General features: G+C 39.2%; 1 protein-coding gene and 1 pseudogene across 19 annotated transcripts in view; one reads left to right on the top strand and one right to left on the bottom strand.

Annotated features, from left to right (window-relative positions):
• SENP7 (SUMO specific peptidase 7) overlaps positions 1 to 25,340 on the bottom strand; it is a 159,632-nt gene that overhangs the window by 101,646 nt on the left and 32,646 nt on the right. Inside the window, exon 1 of one of the 19 annotated variants that reach the window (XM_067034741.1) lies at positions 3,764 to 3,787. The exons of the other annotated variants lie outside the window; for them this stretch is intronic. The gene's annotated coding sequence lies outside the window, so the exon portion shown is untranslated. Of the gene's footprint in view, positions 1 to 3,763; positions 3,788 to 25,340 lie in introns of those variants that run through there. 19 annotated transcript variants of the gene reach the window in all.
• Positions 6,884 to 8,489, top strand: LOC131757578 (large ribosomal subunit protein uL23 pseudogene; annotated as a pseudogene).

The following is a 25,340-nucleotide window of genomic DNA, read 5'->3' as shown; positions in this document are numbered from 1 at the left end:
TGAAAAACAAAATAAAACAGTCTTAACCATGATAGCCCTCAATAAACACTGTCATTTTTATTCTCCAGGCATTATTATCTCATTATCACCACAGCCCTACATGGTATAAAACTCAACACTTTATAAGTGGGAAGTGAAGCTCAGAGAATAAACTTCACCAATTAACCCAAGTCTGCCTGACATAAAAGTCTATGCTCCTTCCGATGCTGTCATTCTAAATTACACAAATTCTCAGAAATCCTTCCTATCAAGATATCAACCTAAACACAGTGTCACTCCCATTTCACTACAAAATGTAAATGTATCAATATAACTAGATTAAAAATACATTTTTCCTCCATTTTCAGTATCACTGTCTTAGTTCTGCCTCTTACTTCTGACCTGGACTCTTGCAATGTTCTCCTAATGGGATTCCTCGCAAATGGTCTCTTCTCCCCCCCAGTCCAGCAGCCACTCCGTCATGAAAGTTAAATCTTTCAAAAATGCAAACCTCATGTCATTCTCCTGCTTAAATTCCTAAGTATTCCCCACTACCTACGGAGAAAAAAAAAACAAAACTGAGCTCTCTTTCTCACTTCTGCTTCCCATGAATCTTCTATTCCGACAACACTAAACTATATGCAGTTCCCTGAAAGTGCATGCCATTCAGATCCTTTCACATATTTCTGTACATGTTTCCTCTTACTAGAATGTGCTTTGCCCTCCCCAGTTCTCCTGGTCCATTAAGTCCCAGATCAACACCACCTATAAAGCCTTCCTCACTCTCTAGAAAAGTAAATCGGTATCTCTGCTGTAACACTATTTTACATACCTCTATTACTGAAAACAGTTCTCACAATGAATTACATTATTTGTTTACATCAAACTGCAATCAGGACTGGGAATAATTTAGCTCACAAGCTAGACTCTCAGAACTACTGGTTAACTAGTTCCCCACAACTGTTTCACTAATCTCACAGTAAATGCAGCTTTCACACTTTTGGTTTCCGAATTTTTTTCTACCTACTAATAACATTGTAATTAGGTTTTACCTATATTTGCAAAATGATGAGAGTACTAGTCTTTGAGTCTCATATTCTGTACAGAAAAGAAACATAATTCCCACCAAAGAGGGGGAAAAAGAATGAGAAGTTTTAAACTATTATAAAAAATGAAACAAACACAATGAGACAAAATGAAGATAACTTTAATAGGAGAAAAGGAGAATTGATTAAAATTTTATTAACTCTAAGTAACAGTAAGATGTTTCAATGCCCATCTCCCCTACCACAGCCAAGGGGAATCTGGAGTGTATCTACAGACATTATCAAAGGAAAACAAAAATTCACTTAGACTTTGATTAATTGTTTATTATATTTAATATCACACTAGAATGTTTTTTCTTTCCAAAGTTGGATCAGAACTGCAGCCTGGATAATAATTTGTATTTTTCAGATATAAAATTTTTCACTTAGTCTATGAACCTATATACATGCTATCTCTGAAAAAAAATCAGATAACAAAGAATTCTCCCACAATCTGATTATGAATGAGAATTTATTCACATACATATTTTGAAAGCTATCTGATCACAAATAGGAAGGTTGAAATAGTATGAATAATTGTAATTTAAATATGAAAAAACTTATAGAAGAATAAAAGACTTTGCTTAGAGAGAAGACCAAATCATTTAGTTACCTGATTTTGAAGCTCTCATTCTACCAGGGACATCAAAATAAAATACTATGATAATTAAAACCAAATGTTCCATAGGAACTTGACTAAAATTTTTCTTGGACAAATCAACTCTACACCCATTCTAAGTGGTGAAGCGTTCACAGTCTCAACTGAGTACTTCTTTACATACTAAAAACGAACCAAATCTGCACCCTGAAGAAAATATCAGCTTTGCTTACAACTACTTATCCATGTCACAGCCTACTGTAATAAAGATGGATGATGACTTTCCAACCAATTGAGATTACTGGTCAGAATTTAACTTTTATATCAGAATTTCAATTCTATTGACTCTTCATCTAATTTCCAAATTAGCAACATGTAATGTCAACACTAAAAACACTTATCAGAAAACATAAGCTGAAATTATTTGGTAACCAACATCTACTGCACAGCTGGATAAATTGGTGAGATGGGGGGAGAGAGACTATCTGGGGAATCTTGTATTCTCTTCAACAAGTTTTCTCTGATGGTAACACCTTGCATAACTGCACAGCAATATCATCACCAGGAAATTGACATTGAAACGATCCATGACCTTATTCAGATTTCACCTGTCTTACATAAACACACGTGTGTGTGTGTTTGTATGCATGCACTTAGTCCTAAGCAATTTTATCACATGTGCACATCTCTGTGACTACAACCAAACTCAAGATATAGAACAGTTGTGTTGTAAAGATCCTTTCTGCTACGCTTTTATAAACACATCTGCCACTCTCTCCTTCCACTAACCCCCTACCCTACAGGATCAAATCATTCAGTTACCTAATTTTGAAGCTCTCATTCTAGCAAGGATTTCCCAGAATTTTCCTAGACATTCAATTGAACATTTAAGAAGAAAACAAAATGAATTCTACACAACCTATTCCATTAACTAGAAATAAACAATTCCCAATTCAATCTATAAAGCAAACATTATACTGATACCAAATCAATATAATGACAGTACAAGGAAACTAAAGACCAATATCCTTGATAAGTACAGACAAAAATACTGAAAAAAAATCAGCAGATCAAAACCAGCAATATATAAAAAGAATACAGCATGACTAATTAGGGTTTATTCTAGGACAGAACAGTGGTTTAATATTTGAAAATCAAATCAACCTATGATCTAAAAAAGAAAAAAGACCCTACTCTACATTGTATACAATAAACTCACTTTAAATATAAAGACACAAACAGATTAAAAGTAAAGGGATGAAGAAAGATACACCATTCTAAGAAATCAAAAGACAGAGTAGCTGTATTAATTTCAGACTGAGATTTCAGAGGAAAAAACAGTATCAAATGTGGGGATACAGGGATAAAGAGGAATATTACATAATGATAGAGGGGTAGTTTGCCAAAAAAACATAATAATCCTTAATGTATATATGCCTAACACCAAAATACATGACAAAAACTGATAGAAATATTGATACAAGAACAAATATACATATCTACAATTACAGTTGAAGACTTCAACATCCCTCTATCAGAAACAGATCCAGCAGGCAGAAAATCAGTAAGGAAATAATTGAACTGAAAAACACCATCAGTCAACTAAATCTAATTAACATTTATAGAATACTTCATCTAAAACAGAAGAATACACATTCTTCTCAAGCACACATGCTTAGAGGGAAATTTATAGCACTGAATGCATGTATTAAAAAAGGAGACAATTCTAAAATCAATAATGCAAACTTCCAGCTTTGGAAATTAAAAAAAGAAGGGCAAATTTACTCCCAAGTAAGCAGAAGAAAACAAATAAAGAGCAGAAATCAATGAAATTGAAAAAAATTAATGAATTGAAAACAAGAAATCAACAGAGAAAATCAACTAAATCAAAGGTTGGTTCTTTGAAAAAAATCAATAAAATTGATAAACCTCTACCCAGGTTAACTAAGAAAAAAAACAGAAGAGACAGATTAGTAATATCAAAAATGAAAGAGCGGCAATCAGTACAGGTCCAATGGACATTATATAGAAATAATACAGAAATGCTATGAACAACTCAATGCCCACAAATGTGAAAACTTAGATGAAAATGGACCAATACCTTCAAAGATACAATTGATCAAAACTTATGTAATCTGGGCTTCCCTGGTGGCGCAGTGGTTGAGAATCTGCCTGGGGATTCGGGTTCGAGCCCTGGTCTGGGAGGATCCCACATGCCGTGGAGCAACTAGGCCCGTGAGCCACAACTACCGAGCCTGCACATCTGGAGCCTGTACTCTGCAAAAAGAGAGGCCGCAATAGTGAGAGGCCCACGCACCGCGATGAAGAGTGGCCCCCACTTGCCACAACTAGAGAAAGCCCTCGCCCAGAAGCAAAGACCCAACACAACAAAAATAAATTAATTAATTAATAAACTCCTACCCCCAACATCTTCTTTAAAAAAAAAAAAAAAAACTTATGTAATCTAAATAAGCCCATATCTATTAAAGAAATTGAATCAATATTTAATACCTTCCAAAACAGAAAGGACTAGGCACAGTTTGGTTCATCAGTGAATCCTACCAAACATTTAAGGAATCAGTTATACAAATTCTCTATAAATTCTTTCACAAAATAGAAGTAGAGGAACACTTCCAAACTCATTCTATGAGGCCAGCCTCTATTTTTCCTAATATTTATTTATTTATTTATTTATTTATTTGGCTGCATCGGGTCTTAGTTGCAGCATGCAGGATCTTTGTTGTGGCAAGTGGAATCCTTGGTTGCAGTGCACGGGTTCTTCGTTACGGTATGCAGGCTTCTCTCTAGTTGTGGCGCTCGGGCTCCAGGGTGTGCAGGCTCAGTAGTTGTGGTGCGTGGGCTCTCTAGTTGTGGCAGACTGGCTCTAGAGTGCACGGGCTCAGTAGTTGCAGCACACGGGTTTACTTGCCCCACAGCATGTGGGATCTAGTTCCCTGACCAGGGATCAAAACCACGTCCCCCACACTGGAATGTAGATTCTTAACCACCAGACCACCAGGGAAGTCCCGAGGCCAGCCTTAATACCAAAACCAGAAAAATACATTACAAAAAAAAACAACTACACAATATCTCTTATGAACATAGGTGCATATATTCTCAACAGAATCAAATCTAAAAAGTATAAAAAGGATTACATATCATAAACAAGTGAGACTTATTTCAAATAAGCAATGATGGTTAAGCATTTGAAAAATCCATTAATGTCAACAAGCTAAAGAAGAAATATGAAATGGTCATATCAACAGATGTGGAAAAAGCATCTGACAAAACCCAAAAGCCATTTACGATTTTTTTAAAACTCTCAGAAAACTAGGAACAGATGGGAATATTTTTAATTTGATTAAGAATATCTACAACAGGGCTTCCCTGGTGGCGCAGTGGTTGAGATTCCGCCTGCCGATGCAGGGGTCACGGGTTCGTGCCCTGGTCCGGGAAGATCCCACATGCCGCGGAGCAACTAAGCCCATGAGCCATGGCCGCTAGGCCTGCGCGTCCGGAGCCTGTGCTCCGCAACGGGAGAGGCCACAGCAGTGAGAGGCCCGCATACCGCAAAAAAAAAAAAAAAAGAATATCTACAACAAACCTACAGCCAACATCATACTTAATGCTTTGATGCTAAGATTGAGAACAAGCAAGAATGTTCCCTCTCATCACTCCTATTCAACCTCATACTGGAAGTCCTAGATAATGCAATGAGAGAAGAAAAGGAAATAAAAGGGATACAGATTGGGAAGGAAAAAATAAAACCTTTATTTGAGATGACACAATTGTCTGTGTAGGAAATCCCAGAGATAAATTTGAAAAAAAAAAAGAAAAAACTTCCTTGAACTAATAAGCAATTATAGCAACAGTACAGGAAACAAGATGAATATACAAAAATTAACTGCTTTCTTTTTTTTCTTTTTTTTTTTTTTTGGTGGTACGTGGGCCTCTCACTGTTGTGGCCTCTCCCGTTGTGGAGCACAGGCTCTGGACGCACAGGCTCAGCAGCCATGGCTCACGGGCTTAGCCGCTCCGTGGCATGTGGGATCTTCCCAGACCAGGGCACAAACCCACGTCCCCTGCATCGGCAGGTGGACTCTTAACCACCGCGCCACCAGGGAAGCCCTTAATTGCTTTCTTACATGAAGGTAAAGAACTATTAGAATTTGAAATTTAAAACACAATACCATTTACATTAGCACTGAAAAAATTAAATACTTATGTATAAGTCTTTAAAAATGTGTAAAATCTATATGAAAAGAACTATAAAACTCCAATGAAAGATATCAAAGATCTAAATAAATAGATATTCCATGCACATGAATAGGAAAACTCAATACTGTCAAGATGTCAGTTCTTCCCAACTTGATCTACAGAATCACTACAATTCCAACCAGTATGCCAGCAAGTTATTTTGTGGATTTTGACAGACTGATTCAAAATTTTAAATAGAAAGATGAAAGACCCAGAATAGCCAATACAATATTAAAGGACAAGCTCAGGGAACTGATACTCCCACCTTAAAGACTTACTATAAAGCTACAGTAACCAAGACAGCATGGTATTGACAAAAAAACAGACAAACAGATCAACAGAACAGAATAGATAGCTGAGAAAAGGATCCACACAATGTAATCAATTACTTTCTAAAAAAGGAACAATGGCAATTCAATGGAGAAAGGCTAATCTTCAACAAATGACACTAAAACAACTGGCCACCCATGTATGAAGAAATAAACAGAGACACAAATCTTATACCTTTCACAAAAATTAACTGAAAATGGATCACAGATCTAAATGTAAATTGCAAAACTATAAAATTCCTAAAAGATAACATAAGAGATAATCTAGGTGACCTTCAGTTGAACAATTACTTCTTAGATGTAATACCTAAAGCACAATCCATGAAGGAAATATTGAAATTTGGGCTTCATTAAAATTAAAACTGTTCTGCGATACTGTTAAAAGAATGAAAAGTTAAGACATAGACTAGAAAAAACTCTTTGCAAAACACATATGTGATAAAGGACTGGTATCCAAAATACACTATCAACTCTTAAAACTAAAAAATAAGAAAACAAACAATTTTTTAAAATGAGGGAATTCCCTGGTGATCCGGTGGTTAGAACTCGATGTTTTCACCACTGTGGGCCCGGGTTCAATCCCTGGTTGGGGAACTAAGATTTCACAAGCCATGTAGCACAGCCAAAAAGAAAAAATGAGCCAAAAATGTGAACACACACTTCACCAAAGAAGATATACAGATGACAAATATGCATATGAAAAGAAGCTAACCAAAACATGTCATCAGGGAATTACAAGGTAAAACAAAGAGATACTATCACAAACCTATTAGAATGGCTAAAACCCAAAACACTGACTACCCCAAATGTTGGCCAGGATGTGGAATAACAAGAAATCTCATTAGTTGCTGGTGGAAATGCAAAAATGGTACAACCATTCTGGAAGACACTTTGGCAATTTCTGACAAAACTAAACATACTCTTAACATACAATCTAGCAACTGCACTCCTTAGTATTTACCTAAATAAGTTGGAAACTTCTATCCACACAAAAATCTGCACATTAATGTTTAGTGCAACTTTATTCATAATTGAGAAAACTTTAAAGTAACCAAGATGTTTTTCAATAGATGATAAAGATACTGCGGTACACCCACATAATGGAGTATCATTCAGCAATAAAAACAAATGACATTGGGGGAGTCTGTGCATGTGTAGGGGCAGGGGATATATGAGACCTGTCTGTATTTTCTGCTCAATTTTGTTGTGAACCTAAAGTTACTCTAAAAAATAGTCTTTCTAAAAAAAAAAAAAAAAGAAGAATTTTTTTTTAAAGAAATGACCTATCAAGCCACAAAAAGACTCTGATGAACATAAAAGCATACAGCTAAGTGAAAGAAGCCAATCTGAAAAGGCTGTATGATTCCAAGTATATGACAATATAATTTTTTAAAATATGTATGGAGACTTCCCTGATGGCACAGTCATTAAGAATCCACCTGCCAATGGAGGGGACACAGGTTCGAGCCCTGGTCCAGGAAGATCCCACGTGCCTCAGAGCAACTAAGCCCATGCGCCACAACTACTGAGCCTGTGCTCTAGAGCTCACGAGCCACAACTACTGAGCCTGCGAGCCACAACTACTGAAGCCCACGCACCTAGAACCCATACTCACAAAAGAAACCACCACAATGAGAAGCCCTCGCACCACAATGAGAAGCCGCGCACCACAATTAAGAGTAGACCCCACTCGTCACAGCGAAATGAAAGCCCGAGCACAGCAACGAAGACCCAATGCAGCCAAAACTAAATAAATAAATAAAAATTTAAAACTATGGAGCTTTTCATGCAGATGGTGCCAAAGAAGAAGAAAGAAGAAAGAAGCTCCTGCACCTCCCAAAGCCAAAGCAAAAGCAAAAGCTGTGAAGGCCAAGAAAGCACTGTTGAAAGGCATCCACAGCCACAAAAAAAAGATCTGGACATCACCCACCTTCCAACAGCCCAAAACACTGCAGCTCAAGAGGCAACACAAATATCCTCACAAAAGCACCCCTAGAAGAAACAAGCTTGACCACTATGCCATCATCAAGTTCTCCCTCACCACCGAGTCAGCCATGAAGAAAACAGAAGACAACAACACACTGGTGTTCATTGTGGATGGCAAGGCCAACAAACACCAAATTAAACAGGCTGTGAAGAAGCTCTGACATTGACACGGCCTGATGGAAAGAAGAAGGCGTATGTTCTACTGGCTCCCGACTATGATGCTTTGGAGTAGCCAACAAAATTGGGATCATCTAAACTGAGTCCAGCTAGCTAATTCAAAATACAAAAGTTTTCACTGTAAATAAAAAAATTATAGAGATATTAAAAAGACCAGTGGAGCACAAGAAGTTTTTAGAACAGTGAAATTATTCTGAATTATACTGTAATAGTGGATACATGTCATCATACATTTCTCAAAGCACATAGAATATATTATACAAAAAGTGAACCCTAATATAAACTACGGACTTCAGTTAATAATATATCAGAGGTGTTCCAGTTCATTATGATGATGTAGGTAGTGTCCTGAATTCACTTCCTCCCATGGCCACACCAAATCTACAGCTACATACAGAACAACTCCCTCTGAAAGAAATCCAGAAACTAGCTGAGCAGCTCTTATCACACAAATGAGAAAAAACCCACATCAAAACTGGTAGGAGAGGCTGAGACATAATCTCTCCATAAACACCATCCCCAGCAGATCAGAACACAGCCAGAAAGGAACTCACAACTCCCAGCTTTTCCCAAAGGGGCAATGGGTTTGCACCCCACATTTGGCACCCCAACTTTTAAGATTATCACCAAGGAGACAGGCCCCCAAAATATTTAGCTTTAAAAGGCAACAGAAGGACGGCTTAAAGATGGCGGAAGAGTAAGACGCGGAGATCTCCTTCCTCCTCACAGAGACATCAGAAATACATCTACACGTGGAGCTTCTCCTGTAGAGCACCCACCGAACGCTGGCAGAGGACCTCGGACCTCCAAAAAGGCAAGAAACTCCCCACATATCTGGGTAGGGCAAAAGAAAAAAGAATAAACAGGGACAAAAGAATAGGGACGGGACCTACGCCAGTGGGAGGGAGCCGAGAAGGAGGAAAGACTCCCACACACTAGAGGCCCCTTCGCGGGCGGAGGCTGCGGGCGCCGGAGGGGGAAGCTCCGGAGACGCGGAGGACAGCTCAGGCACAGGGGTGCGGAGGGCAAAGCGGAGAGATTCCCGCAGAGGATCGGTGCCGACCGGCGCTCACCAGCCCGAGAGGCTTGTCTGCTCGCCCGCCGGGGCGGGCGGGGCCGGGAGCTGAGGCTCGGGCTTCAGTCGGATCCCGGGGAAAGGGCTGGAGTTGGCAGAGTGAAGACAGCTTGAAGGGGGCTAGTGCGCCACGGCTGGCCGGGAGGGAGTTCGGGAGAAGTCTGGAGCTGCCGAAGAGGCAAGAGACCTTTTCCTCCCTCTTTGCTGCCTGGGCGCGAGGAGAGGGGATTAAGTGCGCCGCTTAAAGGAGCCCTAGAACCGGGCGCGGAGCTGCCGAAGAGACAAGAGACTTTTTCTTGCCTCTTTGCTTCCTCGGGTGTGAGGTGAGGGGATTAAGAGCACCGCGTAGAGGAGCTCCAGAAACGGGCGCGAGCCGCGGCTGTCGGCACGGACAGTAGAGACGGGTGTCGGACGCTAAGGTTGCTGCTGCCACCACCAAGAGGCCTGTGTGTGAGCACAGGTCACTCTCCACACCGGCCCTCCCGGGAGCCCGTGCAGTCCGCCACTGCCGGGGTCCCGGGATCCAGGGACAGCTTCCCCGGGAGAACGCACGGCGCGCCTTGGGCCTGTGCAGCGTCACGTCGGCCTCTGACGTCGCGGACTCGCCCCGCCCCCGTGCCACTCCCTCCCCCAGCCTGAGTGAGCTGGAGCCCCCGAATCAACTGCTCCTTTAACATCGTCCTGTCTGAGCGAAGGGCAGTCGCCCTCGGACAACCTACACGCAGAGGCGGGACCAAGTCCAAAGCTGAACCCCAGGAGCTGTGCGAACAGAGAGGAGAGGGGGAGATCTCTCCCAACAGCCTCAGAAGCGGCAGATTAAAGCTCCACAATCAACTTGAAGTGCCCTGCATCTGTTGAAAACCTGAATAGACAACGAATCATCCCAAGTTGAGGAGGTGGACTTTGGGAGCAAGATATACTATTATTTTCCCCTTTTTTTTTTTCTTTTTGTGGGTGTGTATGTGTGTGCTGCTGTGTGAGATTTTGTCTGTATAGCTTTGCTTGCGCCATTTGTCCTAGGGTTAGACCGACCCATTTTTCTGTTTTTTGTTTGTTTGTTTGTTTTTTTGTGTTTTTTTTTTTTGTTTTTTAAAAGGAAATTTTTCTTCTTAATAATTATTTTTTATTTTAATAACTATACTTTATACTACTCTGTCTTCTCCCTTTCTTTCTTCCTTTCTTCCCTCCTTCCCTCCTTTCTTCCTTCCTTCCCCCTTCTTTCCTCCCTTCCTCTCTTCCTTCCTCCCTTTCTTCCTCTGCACCTTCCGTCCTTGCTTTCTTGCTTCCTTCCTTCATTTCTTCCTTCCTTTCTTCCTTCCTTCCCTCCCTCCCTCCTTCCTTCCTTTTCTTTCCTCTCTATTTATTCTACCTTTTATTTTGAGCCGTGTGGATTAAAGGTTCTTGGCGCCCCAGCCAGGCACCAGGGCGGTGTCCCTGAGGTGGGAGAACCAACCTCAAGACACTAGTCCACGAGAGACCTCCGAGCTCCACGTAATATCAGACGGCGAAAATCTCCCAGAGACCTCCATCTCAACACCAAGACCCAGCTTCACTCAAGGACCAGCAAAGAACAGTGCTGGACACCCTATCCCCAACAAAGAGCAAGACAGGTCTACAGCCCCATCCATTAGCAGAGAGACTGCCTAAAATCATAATAAGGTTACCAACATCCCCAAACACACCACCAGACGAGGACCTGCCCACCAGAAGGACAAGATCCAGCCTCATCCACCAGAACAGAGGCACTAGTCCCCCCAACCAGGGAATCTACTCAACCCACTGAACCAACCTTAGCCACTGGGGACAGCCACCAAAAACAACAGGAACTACGAACCTGCAGCGTGCAAAAAGGAGACCTCAAACACAGTAAGATAAGCGAAATGAGAAGACAGAAAAACACACAACAGATGAAGGAGCAAGATAAAAACACACCAGACCTAACAGATGAAGAGGTAATAGCCAATCTACCTGAAAGAGAATTTAGAATAATGATGGTGAAGATGATGCAAAATCTTGGAAATAGAATAGACAATTTGCAAGAAACAGTTAACAGGGACCTAGAAGAAATAAAGAGGAAGCAAGCAACGATGAGTAACACAATAAATGAAATTAAAAATACTCTAGATGGGATCAATAGCAGAATAACTGAGGCAGAAGGACGGATAAGTGACCTGGAAGATAAAATAGTGGAAATAACTACTGCAGAGCAGAAGAAAGAAAAAAGAATGAAAAGAACTGAGGACAGTCTCAGAGACCTCTGGGACAACATTAAACGCACCAACATTCGAATTATAGGGGTCCCAGAAGAAGAAGAGAAAAAGAAAGGGACTGAGAAAATATTTGAAGAGATTATAGTTGAAAACTTCCCTAATATAGGAAAGGAAATAGTCAATCAAGTCCAGGAAGCACAGAGAGTTCCATACAGGATAAACCCAAAGAGAAACACGCCACGACACATAATAATCAAACTGTCAAAAATTAAATACAAAGAAAACATATTAAAAGCAGCAAGGGAAAAACAACAAATAACACACAAGGGAATCCCCATAAGATTAACATCTGATCTTTCAGCAGAAACTCTACAAGCCAGAAGGGAGTGGCAGGACATATTTAAAGTGATGAAGGAAAAAAACCTACAACCAAGATTACTCTACCCAGCAAGGATCTCATTCAGATTTGATGGAGAAATTAAAACCTTTACAGACAAGCAAAAGCTGAGAGAGTTCAGCACCACCAAACCAGCTCTACAACAAATCCTAAAGGAACTTCTCTAGGCAAGAAACACAAGAGAAGGAAAAGACCTACAAGAACAACCCGAAACAAGTAAATGGTAATAGGAACATACATATCGATAATTACCTTAAATGTAAATGGATTAAATGCTCCCACCAAAAGACACAGACTGGCTGAATGGATACAAAAACAAGACCCATATATATGCTGTCTACAAGAGACCCACTTCAGACCTAGGGACACATACAGACTGAAAGTAAGGGGATGGAAAAAGATATTCCATGCAAATGGAAATCAGAAGAAAGCTGGAGTAGCAATTCTCATATCAGACAAAATAGACTTTAAAATAAAGACTATTACAAGAGACAAAGAAGGACACTACATAATGATCAAGGGATCGATCCATGAAGAAGATATAACAATTGTAAATATTTATGCACCCAACATAGGAGCACCTCAATACATAAGGCAAATACTAACAGCCTTAAAAGGGGAAATCGACAGCAACACAATTATAATGGGGGACTTTAACACCCCACTTTCACCAATGGACAGATCATCCAAAATGAAAATAAATAAGGAAACACAAGCTTTAAATGATACATTACACAAGATGGACTTAATTGATATTTATAGGACATTCCATCCAAAAATAACAGAATACACATTTTTCTCAAGTGCTCATGGAACATTCTCCAGGATTGATCATATATTGGGTCACAAATCTAGCCTTGGCAAATTTAAGAAAATTGAAATCGTATCAAGTATCTTTTCTGACCACAACGCTATGAGACTAAATATCAATTATAGGAAAAGATCTGTAAAAAATACAAACACATGGAGGCTAAACAATACACTACTTAATAACGAAGTGATCACTGAAGAAATCAAAGAGGAAATCAAAAAATACTTAGAAACAAATGACAATGGAGACACAACGACCCAAAACCTATGGGATACAGCAAAAGCAGTTCTAAGAGGCAAGTTTATAGCAATACAATCATACCTTAAGAAACAGGAAACATCTCGAATAAACAACCTAACTTTGCACTTAAAGCAATTAGAGAAAGAAGAACAAAAAACCCCCAAATTTAGCAGAAGGAAAGAAATCATAAAGATCAGATCAGAAATAAATGAAAAAGAAGTGAAGGAAACAATAGCAAAGATCAATAAAACTAAAAGCTGGTTCTTTGAGAAGATAAATAAAATTGATAAACCATTAGCCAGACTCATCAAGAATAAAAGGGAGAAGACTCAAATCAATAGAATTAGAAATGAAAAAGGAGCTATAACAACTGACACTGCAGAAATACAAAAGATTATTAGAGATTACTACAAGCAACTGTATGCCAATAAAATGGACAACCTGGAAGAAATGGACAAATTCTTAGAAATGCACAACCTGCCGAGACTGAACCAGGAAGAAATAGAAAATATGAACAGACCAATCACAAGCACTGAAATTGAAACTGTGATTAAAAATCTTCCAGCAAACAAAAGTCCAGGACCAGATGGCTTCACAGGCGAATTCTACCAAACATTTAGAGAAGAGCTAACACCTATCCTTCTCAAACTCTTCCAACAGATAGCAGAGGGAGGAACACTCCCAAACTCATTCTATGAGGCCAACATCACCCTGATACCAAAACCAGACAAAGACGTCACAAAGAAAGAAAACTACAGGCCAATATCACTGATGAACATAGATGCAAAAATCCTCAACAAAATATTAGCAAACAGAATCCAACAGCACATTAAAAGGATCATACACCATGATCAAGTGGGGTTTATCCCAGGAATGCAAGGATTCTTCAATATACGCAAATCAATCAATGTGATACACCATATCAACAAACTGAAGGAGAAAAACCATATGATCATCTCAATAGATGCAGAGAAAGCTTTTGACAAAATTCAACACTCATTTATGATAAAAACCTTGCAGAAAGTGGGCATAGAGGGAACTTTCCTCAACATAATAAAGGCCATATATGACAAACCCACAGCTAGCATCGTTCTCAATGGTGAAAAACTGAAACCATTTCCACTAAGATCAGGAACAAGACAAGGTTGCCCACTCTCACCACTCTTATTCAACATAGTTTTGGAAGTTCTAGCCACAGCAATCAGAGAAGAAAAAGAAATAAAAGGAATCCAAATAGGAAAAGAAGAAGTAAAGCTGTCACTGTTTGCAGATGACATGATACTATACATAGAGAATCCTAAGGATGCTACCAGAAAACTACTAGAGCTAATCAATGAATTTAGTAAAGTTGCAGGATACAAAATTAATGCACAGAAATCTCTGGCATTCTTATACACTAATGATGAAAAATCTGAGAGTGAAATTAAGAAAACGCTCCCATTTACCATTGCAACAAAAAGAATAAAATATCTAGGAATAAACCTACCTAAGGAGACAAAAGACTTGTATGCAGAAAACTATAAGACACTGATGAAAGAAATTAAAGATGATACAAATAGGTGGAGAAATATACCATGTTCTTGGATTGGAAGAATCAACATTGTGAAAATGACTATACTACCCAAAGCAATCTACCGATTCAATGCAATCCCTATCAAATTACCACTGGCATTTTTTACAGAACTAGAACAAAAAATTTCACAATTTGTATGGAAACACAAAAGACCCCGAATAGCCAAAGCAATCTTGAGAACGAGAAATGGAGCTGGAGGAATTAGGCTCCCTGACTTCAGACTCTACTACAAGGCTACAGTAATCAAGACAATATGGTACTGGCACAAAAACAGAAATATAGATCAATGGAACAGGATAGAGAGCCCAGAGATAAACCCACACACATATGGTCACCTTATCTTTGATAAAGGAGGGAAGGATATACAGTGGAGAAAAGACAGCCTCTTCAATAAGTGGTGCTGGGAAAAATGGACAGCTACATGTAAAAGTATGAAATTAGAACACTCCCTAACACCACACACAAAAATAAACTCAAAATGGGTTAAAGACCTAAATGTAAGGCCAGACACTATCAAACTCTTAGAGGAAAACATAGGCAGAACACTATACGACATAAATCACAGCAAGATCCTTTTTGACCCATCTCCTAGAGAAATGGAAATAAAAATACAAATAAACAAATGGGACCTAATGAAACTTAAAAGCTTTTGCACAGCAAAGGATACCATAAACAAGACCAAAAGACAACCCTCAGAATGGGAGAAAATATTTGCAAATGAAGCAACTGACAAAGGATTAATTTCCAAAATTTATAAGCAACTCATGCAGCTCAATAACAAAAAAACAAACAACCCAATCCAAAAATGGGCAGAAGAACTAAATAGACATTTCTCCAAAGAAGATATACAGATTGCTAACAAACACATGAAAGAATGCTCAACCTCATTAATCATTAGAGAAATGCAAATCAAAACTACAATGAGATATCATCTCACACCGGTCAGATTGGCCATCATCAAAAACTCTAGAAACAATAAATGCTGGAGAGGGTGTGGAGAAAAGGGAACCCTCTTGCACTGCTGGTGGGAATGTAAATTGATACAGCCGCTATGGAGAACAGTATGGAGGTTCCTTAAAAAACTACAAATAGAACTACCATACGACCCAGCAATCCCACTACTGGGAATATACCCTGAGAAAACTATAATTCAGAAAGACTCATGTACCAAAATGTTCATTGCAGCTCTATTTACAATAGCCAGGACATGGAAGCAACCTAAGTGTCCATCAACAGATGAATGGATAAAGAAGATGTGGCACATATATACAATGGAATATTACTCAGCCATAAAAAGAAATGAAACTGAGTTATTTATAATGAGGTGGATGGACCTGGAGTCTGTCATACAGAGTGAAGTAAGTCAGAAGGAGAAATACAAATACCGTATGCTAACACATATATATGGACTCTAAGGGAAAAAAATGTCATGAAGAGGTTAGTGGTAGGACGGGAATAAAACACAGACTCACTCGAGCATGGACTTGAGGATATGGGGAGGGGGAGGGGTGGGCTGTGACGAAGTGGGGGAGTGGCAGGGACATATATACACTATCAAATGTAAATTAGATAGCTGGTGGGAAGCTGCTGCATAGCACAGGGAGATCACCTCTGTGCTGTGTGACTGCCTGGGGGGGTGGGATAGGGAGGGTGGGAGAGAGGGTGATGCAAGAGGGAGGAGATGTGGGAGCATGTGTGTATGTATAACTGATTTAGTTTGTTGTAGAGGGAAAACTAACACACTATTGTAAAACAATTATACTCCAATAAAGATGTTAAAAAAAAAAAAAAAAAAAAAAAAAAAAAAAAAAAAAAAGGCAACAGAACTTGCATCTAAATATAAGACCCATAAGGCTTTGGCATACTAAGACACAGTTCTTAAAAGGCTCACATGGACTCACCATGGCTAACCCTCCAGGACCCAGAATAGAGGCAGCAGACTAAAATGCACCCAGTCTTTTTATAAAACAGGCCTATTTGTTTCTCTCAAAATCTGCAGTATGAAGGGCAGGCTTCTAATTTAATATGCATCCCAGGTCCAACTGCAACACTCTCCAGAGACCATGGAGGCAGGTAGGCACCATCTCTGAGCTCTCCCTCTACCTCCAGGTTGCCCTTATCTCCCAAAAAGGAGCTTATGCACAAGACTGGCACACCAGTTTTTGCAGCTGCTGCCCAAGGGATACCCCTTAATCACCTGGCTCTGGTAGCCAATGGGGCATATGCTCATACGTCCCACAGGACTAAACCTAAGAGCAGAACAGTTTTTAACCAGCTATCCTCCCAGGTTACAGCACAGAGCAAACAAACAGAAACACCTGTCTGCCAGTCTTACTCTGAAAGAGATATAGCTGTGTTTCGTTTTTTGTTTTTTTTTTTTTTGGCTGCATTGGGTCTTTGCTGCTGCACACGGGCTTTTTTCCAGTTGCAGCCGGCAGGGGCTTCTCCTTGTTGCAGTGCATGGGCTTCTCACTGCAGTGTCTTCTCTTTGTTGCAGAGCATGGGCTCAGTAGTTGTGGCTCATGAGCTCTAGAGCGCAGGCTCAGGATTTGTGGTGCACAGGCCTAGTTGCTCCATGGCATGTGGGATTCTCCCGGACCAGGGCTCAAACCCGTGCACCCTGCATTGGCAGGCGGATTCTTAACCACTGCGCCACCAGGGAGGTCCCTAGCTGTGTACTTGAAAATCTGCTGCCTGGGGGTCTGGCTTCCAATCAGCCTGCATCTAGGTGCTAAGGTCCTCCCCCTTGGGATACGGACAGGTCTTGTCACACTCTCAACTACTGGAAGCCACTAAAAACAAAGAAGACTGCTTGGACAATCACAGATGTCTAAGAAACAACCAAGAGTTAGGACAGGATTAAAGAATAAGGTTCAGTCCTTCAAGACTGAGAGAGGTGGCTGTTTTACCTAATGCAATACATTACAAATTGAAGAACAAGATAAAACCTCAGAAAAAAACACTTTAATGACTAGAAATAAGTGATCTACCTGATAAATAGTTGAAAAACTTAGTCATAAAGATGCTCACCAAAGTCAAAAGACCAATGCATGAACAAAATGAAAATTTCAACAAAAAGAAAGAAAATATAAGAAAGTACCAAACAAATGACAGAACTGAAGAATATTAATAATTGAACTGAAAAATTCAATAGAGAGATCAACAGTAAACTAGATGACATAAAAGAAAGGATCAGTGAACTCGAAGACAGGGCAGTAGAATGCATCCAATCAAAGGATCAAAAAAAAGAATAAAAAGAGTGAGCATATACTAAGGGACTTATAAGACAACATAAAGGAGAACAATATTCACATAATAGGAGTACCAAGAAGAAGGGAGGGCAGAAAACTTATTTAAAGAAATACTGGTTGAAAACTTCCCTAACCTGTGGAAGGAAACCAACATCCAGTCAGGAAGCCCAGAAAGTTCCAAATTAGATGTGTCTATAGAGACCCAAACCAAGACACATTATAATTAAATTGTAAAATGTTAAAGATGAGGAGACAATCTAAAAAGTAACAAGAGAAAAAACAACTTCTTATATACAAGGGAACCCCCATAAGACTATCAGTAGATTTTTCAGCAGAAACTTTACAGGCCAGAAGGGAGTGTCTCAATATATTCAAAGTGCTGAAAGAAAAAAAACTGCCAACCAAGGACACTCTACCCAGCAAAGTTATCCTCCAGGACTGAAGGAGAGATAAAGAGCTCCAGACAAGCAAAAGGTAAAAGTTCCAGAGAAGCACCACTAGACCTGCCACACATGAAATGTTGAAGGGCTTTCCTTAAGCCAAAAAGGGAACTAATTAGTTACAAGAAAATATATGAAAGTATAAATCAGAGTGGAAATAAGTGACTAGAGACTGAAGAGATAATAGGAAAGATCAATGAAACTAAGCTGTTTTTTGAAAAGATAACCCAAAAATGGCCTTTAGCTAGGCACAACAAGAAAAAAGGAGAGAGAACTCACAAAACAAAAACATCAAAAATTAGAGAGGAGATATTATTACTGATCACTGAACTATAAAAAAGATCATGAGACTACTATGAATTATATGACAACAAATTGGACAACCTATAAGAAATGAATAAATTTCTAGAAACATAACCTACTAAGACTGAATCATGAAGAAACAGAAAATATGAACAGAACAATTACTAGTAACAAGACTGAATCAGTAATCAAAAACCTCCCAACAAACAAAAGTCCAGGACCAGATGGATTCCCTGGTGAACTCTATCAATATTTAAAGAATTATTACTAATCCTTCTCAAACTCTTCCAAAAAACAGAGGAGGAGGAAACACTCCCGAACTCACTTTATGAGGCCATCATTACCCTAATACCAAACCCAGACACAGACATTACAAAAGAATTACAGGCCAATATCCTTGATGAACACAGATGCAAAAATCCTCAACAAAATATTAGCAAACTAAATTCAACAATATATTAAAAGGTTCACACATCATGAACAAGTCAGATTTATTCCAGGGATGCAAAAATGCTTCAACATCCACAAATCAATCAATGTGATACATCACATTCATCAAATGAATGATGAAATTATATCATCATATCAATAGATGCAGAAAAAGCATTTTGCAAAATTCACATCCATTCACAATAAAAACTCTCAACAAGGCAGGTATAGAGGGCATGTACCTCAATTATGTATGACAGGACATGTATAACAGACCCACAGCTCATGTCATACTCAACAGTAAAAAGCTGAAAGCTTTTCCTCTAAGATCAGGAACAAAACAAAGATGGCCACTCTCACCACCTTTATTCAACAGAACACTAGAAGTCCTAGCCAGACCAATTAGGCAAGAAAAAGAAATTAAAAGTATCCAAATTCGAAAAAAAGTAAAACTGTCTCTATTTGCAGATGACGAGATATCATACATAGAAAACCCTAAAGATCATACCAAAAAAACTGTTACAACTAATCAACGAATTCAGTACAGTTGCAGGATACAAAATCAACATACAAAAATCAATTGCATTTCTACACACTAACAATAAACTACCTGAAAGAGAAATTAAGAAAACAATCCCATTTACAACTGCAGTAAAAAGAATAAAATAGGAATAAACGACCCATACACTGAAAACTGTAAGACACTGATGAAAGAAATTGAAGAGAAACAAAAAATGAAAACATATGCCATACTCAAGGACTGGAAGAATTAATAATGATAAAATGGTCATACTACCCAAAGCAACTTACAGATTCATGCAATCCCTATCAACATTCCAACAGTATTTTTCACAGAAATGGAACAAACAACCTTAAAATTTGTTTGGAACCACAAAAGACCCTGAATAGCCAAAGCAATCTTAAGAAGAACAAAGCTCTTCAGACACCACACGTCCTGATTTCAAACTATATTACAAACCTATAGTAATCAAAACAGTATGGTACTGGCATAAAATCACAAAAAATAGATCAACTGAACAGACTAGAGAGGCCAGAAATAAATCTACACATATATGGTCCATTAATTTATGATAAAGAACCCAAGACTATACAGTTGGGAAAAGACAGTCTCTTCAATAAATCATGCTGGGAAAACTGAACAGCCACATGCAAAAGAATGAAACAGGATGACAATCTTACACCATACACAAAAATCAACTCAAAATGGACTGACTGACTTGAACATAAAACCTGAAACTACAGAACTCCTAAAAGATAACATAAAGGGTAAGTTCCTTGATATCAGTGTCTTAACAATGATTTTTTGGATTTGACACCTAGGCAAAGGCAATAAAAACAAAATAAACAAGTGAGACTACATCAACCTAAAAATGTCTGCACAGCAAAGGAAACCATCAACAATATGAAAAACCAATCTACAGAACTGGAGAAATTATTTCTGAAACATATAACTGACAGGAAGCTAACATCCAAAATATATAAAGAACTCATACAACTCAATAGCAAAAACAAAAGATCTAATTTAAAAATGGACAGATCTGAATCGAAATTTTTCCAAAGAAGACATACATATGGCCAACAGGTACATGAAAAGTGGCTCAACATCACTAAACACCACAGAAATGCAAATCAAAACCACAATGAACTACCTCCTCATACCTGGTAGAATGGCCATTATCAAAAAGACAAGACATAATAAGAGGAGGCAAGGATGAGAGGGACTTCCCTGGTGGTGCAGTGGTTAAGAATCTGCCTGCTAATGCAGGGGACACAGATTCAATCCTTGGTCCAGGAATATCCCACATGCCGCAGAGCAACTAAGCCCGTGCACCACAACTACTGACTCTGCACTCTAGAGCCCACGATCTATGACTACTGCAGCCTGGGTGCCTAGAGCCCATGCTCTGCAACAACAGAAGCCACCACAACAAGAAACCTGCCCACTGCAACAAAGAGTAGCGCCCGCTAGCTGCAACTAGAGAAAAAAGCCCACACACAACAATGAAGACCCAACACAGCCATAAATAAATAAATATATAAATTTATTTTTAAAAGAGAATCCACCTTCTAATGCAGGGGACGCAGGTTGAATCCCTGGTCAGGGAGCTAAGATCCTACATGCTGCAGGACAGCTAAGCCTGTGCGCCGCAACTAATGAGCACGCATGCTCTGGAGCCCACATGCCACGAGAGAGCCCACATGCTACAACTACTGAGCCTGCGTGCTCTAGAGCCTGCACACCACAACTAGAGAGAAGCCCATGTGCTGCAACAGAAGATCCCGCATGCCACCAACAAAGGCCTGACACAGCCAAATAAATATTTTAAAAGGGAAAAAGAGATGAGGAGAAAATGGAACCCTTGTGCACTGCTTGCAGGAATGTAAACTGGTAGAGACGTTATGGAAAATACTATGGAGGTTCCTCAAAAAAATTTTTAAAAACCACCATATGATTCAGCAATTCCATTTCCAATTCTGGGTATTTTTCCTTAGAAAACAAAATCACTGGGGCTTCCCTGGTGCCGCAGTGGTTGAGAGTCCGCCTGCCGATGCAGGGGACACGGGCTCGTGCCCCGGTCTGGGAAGATCCCACATGCCGCAAAGCGGCTGGGCCCGTGAGCCATGGCCGCTGAGCCTGCACGTCCGGAGCCTGTGCTCCGCAACAGGAGAGGCCACAACAATGAGAGGCCTGCATACCACAAAAAAAAAAAAACACCAAAAAAAAAAGAAAAGAAAATCACTACCTGAAAAAAAAATTATCAGCAACTCCATGTTCACTGCAACATTATTTACAATAGCCAGGACATGTAAACCATCTAAGTGTCACGCACACACACACACACACACACACACACACACACACACACACACATACACATACACACTTTAATGGAATGTTATTCAACCATAAAAAAAGAAGGAAATCTTGCCATTAGCAATAACATGGGTAGACTGTCAGGGCATTCATTATACTACGTGAAATAATTCAAACAGAGAAAAACAAATACTGTATGATCTCACTTACATGTGGAATTTTTTTTGAATCTTAATTCATTGATACAGAGAACAAATTTGTGGTTGCCAGAGGCAGGGGTTGAGAGTTGGAGGAAATGAATAAAGATGGCCAAAAGGTACAAATTTCCAGTTATAAGTCCTGGGGACATAATGTACAGCATGGCGAATTAGTTAACAAAACTATACATTTGAAACGTGCTAAGAGAGTAGATCTTAAAAGTCTTGTCATGAGAAAAAAAAAACTGTAACTATGTATGGTAATGTATGTTAACTAAATTTACTGTGGCAATAATTTTGCAATTTAAATATGTATCAATCATTATGGCTTTCAGATACGGTGAAGCTGGAGAGCTCCTGGCTGGGAGAAGGACGTCAGATCTCACTGTCCTCCCAGCTTTTCAACCCTCCTCCAAAGCCCCTAGATAAAATGGCTTGATCCCCCAAATAAATAAATAAATAAATAAATATCATCATGTTGTACACCTAAAACTAATACAATGTTACATGTCAATTACATCTCAATATTTTTAAAATGTAACAGTATTTGACTCACCAATTGTAACAAATGTACCACATTAATGCAAGATGTTAATAAGGAAACTGTGTGTGAGCATAGGGAAGGGCAGAATGAATATATGGGTACTGTTTGTACTATCCCTTCAATTTTTTGGTAAACCTGAAACAACTCTAAAAAATAGTCTATTATTTTAAAAAATAAGTAAACTGACAGCACCAAGTGCTGGTAAAGTTACAGAGCATCCAGAAGTCCCATACATTGCTGGTGGGTATGTAAAATGGTATTCTGGAAATCAGTTTGGCAGTTAAACATACACTTACATATGACTCAGGAATCCCACTCCTAGGTATTTTCCCTAGAGAAATTAAAAAACTTCTGCTCACAAAAAAGACCTGTATACAAATATGTATAGCATCTTTATTCCTAACTGCCAAAAACTGGAAACAACCCATATGTCCTTCAGTGGTTAATGTGGGAATGGTTAAACAAACTATTGATATATACAACAAACAACATGGATGAATCTCAATGGCATTATACTACGTGAAAAAGCCACTCTCAAAACATTAAAAAATTACATACTCCATGATTGCATTCATGTGACATTCTGGAAAATACAGAACTACAGGTAGAGAAAACAACAATGTTACCATGGATTAGGGATGGGGATAGGGAGTAACTACAGAGGGGACAGCACCAGGGAATTTTTTGGAGTGATGGAACTGTACAGTATCTTCACTATGATGATAGTCATATGAGTCTATACAGATCTTGTAACTCATAGGACTGTACACCAAGAAAAAGACGGTAAATAAATACAAATACACACACACACACACACACACACACATGCACACACTTTTATAATGGTGGTGGCTGCAAAAATGTATACCTTTGTCAAAATTCAGAGAACACTTAAAATGGATTAATTTAATTATATGTAAATTAATTGCCAATAAAATATATTTTTAAAAGGGCAAAAAATTTGAACAGACACTTCACAAAAAAAGAAAACATACAACAGCTAATCAACATATGAAAATACTTTAACACCATTAGTCACCAGGGCAAAGCAAATTCAAACCAATTAAAAACAATTCCAGAAGTCCATCAACAGAAGAATTAGATAAATTGTGTTATACTCATATAATAGAATATTACTTAGCAGTAAAAAGAAACAAACTGGGCTTCCCTGGTGGCACAGTAGTTAAGAATCTGCCTGCCAATGCAGGAGACACAGTTTCGAGCCCTGGTCTGGGAAGATCCCACATGCCGTGGAGCAACTAAGCCCATGCACCACAACTACTGAGCCTGCACTCTAGAGCCCACAAGTCACAACTACTGAGCCCACATGCCACAACTACTGAAGCCTGTGTGCCTAAAGTCTGCAACAAGAGAAGCCACCACGATGAGAAGCCCACACACCACAACAAAGAGTAGCCCCCACTCACAGAAACTGCTGATAGATAGAAAACAGGAATGAGTTTCAACAACATTTTACTAAGCAAAAGAAGGCAAACACAAAAGAGTATACACTATATGAAGAGGCAAAACTATCTTACAGATATAGAAATCAGAAAATTGGTTGTCAGGAACAGGGTGGGAATAGGGACAGCAGGCAAAGAAAAGATACAATGGTAAAGGGCATAAAGGAACTTTCAAGGCTCACGATAATGCTCTATTTCACTGAGGTATTGGTTGCATATGTTACATTAGTCAAAGCTCATCCAGTTATACACCTAAGATCTGTGCAGCCTGCTTTATATAATTGTATCTCAGTTAATATCAAAAATAAACAAGTAAGTTAAAATTCTGCTGAAGATTATGAAGAATGGCATTTATCCATTTTTCTTTCATCTATGGCGTGTGCGAGAAACAACAAGGCAAGATTTTGGTACTGCCTCAAACCCTACAAACTATTAAGCACACTTAACAAATACCGTTAAGTCTAGAGCAACATGGGAGCAAGGTAAAGCTGACACATTTGCCACTTCAAATCTCAAACAGGATGTAGATTTCCCAAAAGTTAAGTATCACTATCCTAAGGAACACATGCAACTAGAGTGAGAAACTAGTCATAGGAAAAGAAAATATGTCTCTGAAGAGGCCTTGTTTCACTCAGTGGGTAGAGAGAAATAGGAGAAAATAAGCCATTACTTCTCAGGAAAAGGAGAATGTTGAAATGAAAAGGAGTTAAGGAAAGAGAAGACGGCAGATTATATAACATAGAGACTTAATACCTAAAGAGCTCCCTGGGGACTTCCTGGTGGCACAGTGGTTAACAATCCGACTGCCAATGCAGGGGACATGGGTTCGAGCCTGGTCAGGGAAGATCCCACATGCCACGGAGCAACTACTAAGTTGGTGTGCAACAACTACTGAGACTGCGCTCTAGAGCCCACAAACCACAACTACTGAGCCCTCATGCCACAACGACTGACGCCCACATGCCTAGAGCCCGTGCTCCACAACAAGAGAAGCCACTGCAGTGAGAAGCACACGCACCGCAACAAAGAGTAGCCCCCACTCACCGCAACTGGAGAAAGCCCACGCATAGCAACGGAGACCCAACACAGCCAAAAATAAATAAATAAAATAAATAAATTTATTTTTTTAAAAAGAGCTCTCTGGTGATCCACATCTGCCT

This window comes from Kogia breviceps, chromosome 5, assembly GCF_026419965.1.
Source record: "Kogia breviceps isolate mKogBre1 chromosome 5, mKogBre1 haplotype 1, whole genome shotgun sequence".
In the NCBI taxonomy this organism is placed as follows: domain Eukaryota; kingdom Metazoa; phylum Chordata; class Mammalia; order Artiodactyla; family Physeteridae; genus Kogia; species Kogia breviceps.
Note: the sequence above shows the minus strand (reverse complement) of the source record. Positions and strands in the feature narration are given on the sequence as shown.